Source organism: Ranitomeya variabilis, chromosome 4 (assembly GCF_051348905.1).
Source record: "Ranitomeya variabilis isolate aRanVar5 chromosome 4, aRanVar5.hap1, whole genome shotgun sequence".
NCBI classification, from domain to species: Eukaryota; Metazoa; Chordata; class Amphibia; order Anura; family Dendrobatidae; genus Ranitomeya; species Ranitomeya variabilis.
Window position 1 is genome coordinate 472,584,171 of NC_135235.1, and position 7,973 is coordinate 472,592,143.

The window sequence follows — 7,973 nt, forward strand, 5'->3', positions numbered from 1 at the left end:
GGAACGTGGAAGTCTGCAGAATACAAAAATCCAGCTCATAGGGCAGTGGTAACTGGGTTGACCATATATCTACTCCTAACGCCAACACTAGAAGTAGCCGGGGATCATTCCTACGTTGATTCTAGATGACACGCGCCAGCCGGAGAATCTAGCTACCCCTAGTAGAGGAAAACAAAGACCTTTCTTGCCTCCAGAGAAGGGGACCCCAAAGCTGGATAGAAGCCCCCCACAAATAATGACGGTGAGGTAAGAGGAAATGACAAACACAGAAATGAACCAGGTTTAGCACAGAGAGGCCCGCTTACTGATAGCAGAATAAAGAAAGGTAACTTATATGGTCAACAAAAACCCTATCAAAATCCACACTGGAAATTCAAGAACCCCCGAACCGTCTAACGGTCCGGGGGGAGAACACCAGCCCCCCTAGAGCTTCCAGCAAAGGTCAGGATATAGATTTGGAACAAGCTGGACAAAAATACAAAACCAAAACAAATAGCAAAAGCAAAAGGCAGACTTAGCTGATATAACTGGAACCAGGATCAGTAGACAAGAGCACAGCAGACTAGCTCTGATAACTACGTTGCCAGGCATTGAACTGAAGGTCCAGGGAGCTTATATAGCAACACCCCTAACTAACGACCCAGGTGCGGATAAAAGGAATGACAGAAAAACCAGAGTCAAAAAACTAGTAACCACTAGAGGGAGCAAAAAGCAAATTCACAACAGGGGAGCCAGTGAAGGGATTGACAGAGGGGAGAGGCCGGAGAATAGCGGGGGGACAGGTGGATTAGTCGGGCAGCAAAGTTTAGAATAGATTGGAGGGGTGCGAGAGTGTTTGAGGGGAGGCCACAGAGCAGGAGGTTGCAGTAGTCAAGGCGAGAGATGATGAGGGCATGGACTAGGGTTTTTGCAGATTCTTGGTTGAGGAATGAACGGATTCGTGCAATATTTTTGAGTTGAAGTCGGCAGGAAGTGGAAAGGGCTTGGATATGTGGTTTGAAGGAGAGATCAGCGTCAAGGATAACCCCGAGGCAGCGAGCTTGTGGGACTGGGGAGAGTGGGCAGCCATTTACTGTAATGGATAGGTTCGTTGGGGGGGTCACGTGAGATGGGGGAAAGATGATGAATTCTGTTTTGTCCATGTTAAGTTTCAGAAATTTAGCGGAGAAGAAGGATGAAATAGTGGACAGACATTGAGGGATTCTGGTTAGTAGGGAGGTGATATCTGGTCCAGAGATGTAGATCTGTGTGTCATCAGCATAGAGGTGATACTGAAAGCCATGAGATTCTATGAGCTGTCCCAGGCCAAAGGTGTAATTGGAGAAGAGCAGGGGCCCAAGGACTGAACCTTGTGGGACTCCGACAGAGAGGGGGCGAGGTGAGGAGGTGGTGTGTGAGTGGGAGACGCTGAATGTCTGGTCTGTTAGGTATGATGAGATCCAGGATAGGGCCAAGTCTGTGATGCCAAGGGATGAGAGGGTCTGTAATAATAGGGAATGGTCCACTGTGTCAAAGGCAGCCGACAGGTCGAGGAGGAGGAGAACAGAGTAGTGTCGCTTGCTCTTGGCGGTTAAGAGGTCATTGGTGACCTTAGTTAGCGCAGTTTCAGTGGAATGGTGTGACCGGAAGCCAGATTGTAAGCGGTCAAAGAGGGAGCAAGAAGAGAGATGGGAGGACAGTTCAAGGTAGATGTGTTGTTCCAGTAGTTTTGAGGCATAGGGGAGAAGTGATATAGGGCGATAGCTAGATACAGAGGATGGGTCAAGAGAGGGCTTTTTGAGGATAGGTGTGATGGAGGCATGTTTAAAGCTTGAGGGGAAAACACCAGTTGTTAGTGATAGGTTGAAGAGATGGGTTAGGGTTGGGATGAAGATTGTGGTGAGGTTTGGGATGAGGTGGGATGGGAGCGGGTCAAGTGCACAGGTGGTGAGATGCGATCTTGAGAGTAGAGTGGCGAGTTGATCTTCTGTAATGGTGGAGTAGTTGGTTTTGGAGGTGGAGGGTAAGGAAGTTGGGAGGAAGGGCTCTGGGGCTTGTTGACCAAAACTGTCTCTGATGTTATCAATCTTCTGCTTGAAGAATGAGGCAAAGTCTTCAGCAGAGATAAGTGAGGAGGGAGGAGGTGCTGGGGGACGGAGGAGAGAATTGAAGGTGTTGAATAACTGTTTAGGGTTGTGAGACAGGGAGGATATGAGAGATGAGAAGTAGGTTTGTTTAGCTGTGGCGAGTGCGGTCTTGAAAGTAGTGAGGGACTGTTTGAATTTGTCTTAACTTGTATTGAATTTGTCTGTACATGTCCCCGCTTAATTGTAAAGTGCTGCGGAATATGTTGGCGCTACATAAATAAAAATGATTATTCTCCTTATCATCTGTCTTCTAAAATAAGAAAACGTTCTTATGTTTCATAGAATACCTGAAATAAGTAATTTTATCCCTAGTGTGTTATATTTTTCTTTGTGTATAGCATGTAGTAGGAACATATTATCACACCTTTGACTATTTACAGGTGACTGATGCCCAGTGAGATGATGGAACGTGAAATTTTTCCTTGTGGATTTCAAGAAGAGAATTAGAAAAATCTCCTAACAGGTAATTAATAATCATATTAATTACTGATAATTGTAGGTTTAGGCATAAGTTCTAGGCCTGCCGGGGTGTAATACCACCTTCCTGGTACATGAGAATGCAGCGCCCCCACTGCCGCAGGGCCGAGGGGTACCCGGTACCGGGCCTCCGAGTCTCTATTCTGGGGGGGGTTGTCACGATGGCTAGGCCCGGTCTGTGGCCCTGCCTGTCAGGGGGACGTCTGGTGAAAGTGTGGAGAATGATGGTGTAGTTGTGATATGCCGGTCGCAGTAAATAACGAGGACACCAGGTTGCAGTCTCTTTACCTCTTTACTGAAGATCTCTGGGTCCTCAATCCGGAATACGGTTAACCAGGCTGCGCAAGTCCGGCCGGTCCAATGGCACCTCCAGAGTTCTCTTTGCAGGTGGAAATCTGTGCCTTCCTGCTAGCGCTATGTGTTGTGGTCCTTCCCTGCTGTGCTTACGGAAAGTCCCCACAACTGTTGTGTCTGTTTCTTAAGTTCCCTCACAACTCGATTAGATGATGTTCTGCTAATCTTCCGTCCCTCCCTGATGTTACGGTTAGGACGGCACCTGTATGACGGGTAGGCTCGGAGCTCTTCCGGGACCCTAGAGTCGCCCCTCTCCACAAGTTGCCCCCTATGTCTTCGTAGGTGATTTAGGTGAGACAGCCCGCCTATGACTGACTGTCCTGCCGTTGGTTTGAAGTATTGCTTGAAGCTAGATTTATAAATACTTCCTCGGCGTTCCGGCCGCCGGTTATGCGCCTCAGTAGAATGTTGCCTCGGTCTCACAGCACGACTCCTACTGGTATTCTCCTTGTTGCTTTGATCTCGTTTCTCACTCAGCACAATCTATCTCGCTTCTAATCCTTCCTTGGGCACCACCGCTATGCTGAGCAGGCACGGTCCCGTGACGTTCTCTCAAGTTGCCAGGCCTCTGTCAGGATCCCACCCCTGACAGGGGCCCTACCGAATCTTCCCCCACAACACCCTCTGCCACAAGGTGTTGCCTGGTTCCAACCCACTCAGCTTTCTTTTTTCTAACTTCCTGCCTGACCCCCAGTTTTACCAGTATGTGAGGAGTGGCCTAATGAATAGAACCCTTAGCTCCCCCTGGAGGCCCGGCTGTGAAATGTATTGGTGTCTGTGATACCTGGTCAGATGAACTCCTTCAGTGCCATAGCTCCCCTTAGTGGCGGAGCCACAGTACTGCAACGACCAGGACTCTGGGGCGCTGCAAGAATATATTTTTTTCACATGTATATCTTCTATACACAAATCCTAGTATAACACAACCATATTTCAGGTACAGATGTAAGGAATATTTCTTCCTCTCCTTGTAGATTGTAAGCTTGCGAGCAGGGACCTCACTCCTAATGTCACTGTTTAAATTGTCTTAACTTGTATTGAATTTGTCTGTACATGTCCCCGCTTAATTGTAAAGTGCTGCGGAATATGTTGGCGCTATATACATAAAAATTATTATTCTCCTTATCATCTGTCTTCTAAAATAAGAAAACGTTCTTATGTTTCATAGAATACCTGAAATAAGTAATTTTATCCCTAGTGTGTTATATTTTTCTTTGTGTATAGCATGTAGCAGGAACATATTATCACACCTTTGAATATTTACAGGTGACTGACGCCCAGTGAGATGGTGGAACGTGAAATTTTTCCTTGTGGATTTCAAGAAGAGAATTAGAAAAATCTCCTAACAAGTAATTAATAATCATATTAATTACTGATAATTGTAGATTTAGGCATACGTTCTAGGCCTGCAGGGTGTAATAACACCTTCCTGGTACATGAGAATATATTGTTTGTGTTTTTCACATGTATATCTTCTATACACAAATCCTAGTATAACACAACCATATTTCAGGTACAGATGTAAGGAACATTTCTTCTTCACCTTGTAGATTGTAAGCTTGCGAGCAGGGACTTCGCTCCTAATGTCACTGTTTAAATTGTCTTAACTTGTATTGAATTTGTCTGTACATGTCCCCGCTTAATTGTAAAGTGCTGCGGAATATGTTGGCGCTATATAAATAAAAATTATTATTCTCCTTATCATCTGTCTTCTAAAATGAAAAAAACCTTATTATGTTTCATAGAATACCTGAAATAAGTAATTTTGTCCCTAGTGTGTTATATTTTTCTTTGTGTATAGCATGTGGCAGGAACATATTATCACACCTTTGAATATTTACAGGTGACTGACGCCCAGTGAGTTGGTGGAACGTGAAATTTTTCCTTCTGGATTTCAAGAAGATAATTAGAAAAATTTCCTAACAGGTAATTAATAATCATATTAATTACTGATAATTGTAGGTTTAGGCATAAGTTCTAGGCCTGCCAGGGTGTAATAACACCTTCCTGGTACATGAGAATATATTGTTTGCGTTTTTCACATGTATGTCTTCTATACACAAATCCTAGTATAACACAACCATATTTCAGGTACAGATGTCAGGAACATTTCTTCTCCTTATCATCTGTCTTCTATTGTAAGAAAACGTTCTTATGTTTCATATAATACCTGAAATATGTAATTTTATCCCTAGTGTGTTATATTTTTCTTTGTGTATAGCATGTGGCAGGAACATATTATCACACCTTTAAATATTTACAGGTGACTGACGCCCAGTGAGATGGTGGAACGTGAAATTTTTCCTTGTGGATTTCAAGAAGAGAATTAGAAAAATCTTCTAACAGGTAATTAATAATCATATTAATTACTGATAATTGTAGGTTTAGGCATAAGTTCTAGGCCTGCCAGGGTGTAATAACACCTTCCTGGTACATGAGAATATATTTTTTTCATATGTATATCTTCTATACACAAATCCTAGTATAACACAACCATATTTCAGGTACAGATGTAAGGAACATTTCTTCCTCTCCTTGTAGAGTGTAAGCTTGCGAGCAGGGACCTCACTCCTAATGTCACTGTTTAAATTGTCTTAACTTGTACTGAATTTGTCTGTACATGTCCCCGCTTAATTGTAAAGTGCTGCGGAATATGTTGGCGCTATATAAATAAAAATTATTATTCTCCTTATCATCTGTCTTCTAAAATAAGAAAACGTTCTTATGTTTCATAGAATACCTGAAATATGTAATTTTATCACTAGTGTGTTATATTTTTCTTTGTGTATAGCATGTAGCAGGAACATATTATCACACCTTTGACTATTTACAGGTGACTGCCGCCCAGTGAGATGGTGGAACGTGAAATTTTTCCTTGTGAATTTCAAGTAGAGAATTAGAAAAATCTTCTAACAGGTAATTAATAATCATATTAATTACTGATAATTGTAGGTTTAGGCATAAGTTCTAGGCCTGCCGGGGTGTAATAACACCTTCCTGGAACATGAGAATATATTTTTTTCACATGTATATCTTCTATACACAAATCCTAGTATAACACAACCATATTTCAGGTACAGATGTAAGGAACATTTCTTCCTCTCCTTGTAGATTGTAAGCTTGCGAGCAGGGACCTCACTCCTAATGTCACTGTTTAAATTGTCTTAACTTGTATTGAATTTGTCTGTACATGTCCCCGCTTAATTTTAAAGTGCTGCGGAATATGTTGGCACTATATAAATAAAAATTATTATTCTCCTTATCATCTGTCTTCTAAAATAAGAAAACGTTCTTATGTTTCATAGAATACCTGAAATAAGTAATTTTGTCCCTAGTGTGTTATATTTTTCTTTGTGTATAGCATGTAGCAGGAACATATTATCACACCTTTGACTATTTACAGGTGACTGACGCCCAGTGAGATGGTGGAACGTGAAATTTTTCCTTGTGGATTTCAAGAAGAGAATTAGAAAAATCTCCTAACAGGTAATTAATAATCATATTAATTACTGATAATTGTAGGTTTAGGCATAAGTTCTAGGCCTGCCGGGGTGTAATAACACCTTCCTGGTACATGAGAATATATTGTTTGTGTTTTTCACATGTATGTCTTCTATACACAAATCCTAGTATACCACAACCATATTTCAGGTACAGATGTCAGGAACATTTCTTCTCCTTATCATCTGTCTTCTATTGTAAGAAAACGTTCTTATGTTTCATAGAATACCTGAAATATGTAATTTTATCCATAGTGTGTTATATTTTTCTTTGTGTATAGCATGTGGCAGGAACATATTATCACACCTTTTAATTTTTACAGGTGACTGACGCCCAGTGAGATGGTGGAACGTGAAATTTTTCCTTGTGGATTTCAAGAAGAGAATTAGAAAAATCTTCTAACAGGTAATTAATAATCATATTAATTACTGATAATTGTAGGTTTAGGCATAAGTTCTAGGCCTGCCGGGGTGTAATAACACCTTCCTGGTACATGAGAATATATTTTTTTCACATGTATATCTTCTATACACAAATCCTAGTATAACACAACCATATTTCAGGTACAGATGTAAGGAACATTTCTTCCTCTCCTTGTACAGTGTAAGCTTGCGAGCAGGGACCTCACTCCTAATGTCACTGTTTAAATTGTCTTAACTTGTATTGAATTTGTCTGTACATGTCCCCGCTCAATTGTAAAGTGCTGCGGAATATGTTGACGCTATATAAATAAAAATTATTATTCTCCTTATCATCTGTCTTCTAAATTAAGAAAACGTTCTTATGTTTCATAGAATACCTGAAATAAGTAATTTTATCCCTAGTGTGTTATATTTTTCTTTGTGTATAGCATGTAGCAGGAACATATTATCACACCTTTGAATATTTACAGGTGACTGACGCCCAGTGAGATGGTGGAACGTGAAATTTTTCCTTGTGGATTTCAAGAAGAGAATTAGAAAAATCTCCCAACAGGTAATTAATAATCATATTAATTACTGATAATTGTAGGTTTAGGCATAAGTTCTAGGCCTGCCGGGGTGTAATAACACCTTCCTGGTACATGAGAATATATTTTTTTCACATGTATATCTTCTATACACAAATCCTAGTATAACACAACCATATTTCAGGTACAGATGTAAGGAACATTTCTTCCTCTCCTTGTAGATTGTAAGCTTGCGAGCAGGGACCTCACTCATAATGTCACTGTTTAAATTGTCTTAACTTGTATTGAATTTGTCTGTACATGTCCCCGCTTAATTGTAAAGTGCTGCGGAATATGTTGGCGCTATATAAATAAAAATTATTATTCTCCTTATCATGTCTTCTAAAATGAGAAAACGTTCTTATGTTTCATAGACTACCTGAAATAAGTGATTTTATCCCTAGTGTGTTATATTTTTCTTTGTGTATAGCATGTGGCAGGAAAATATTATCACACCTTTGAATATTTACAGGTGACTGACGCCCAGTGAGATGGTGGAACGTGAACATTTTTCCTTGCGGATTTCA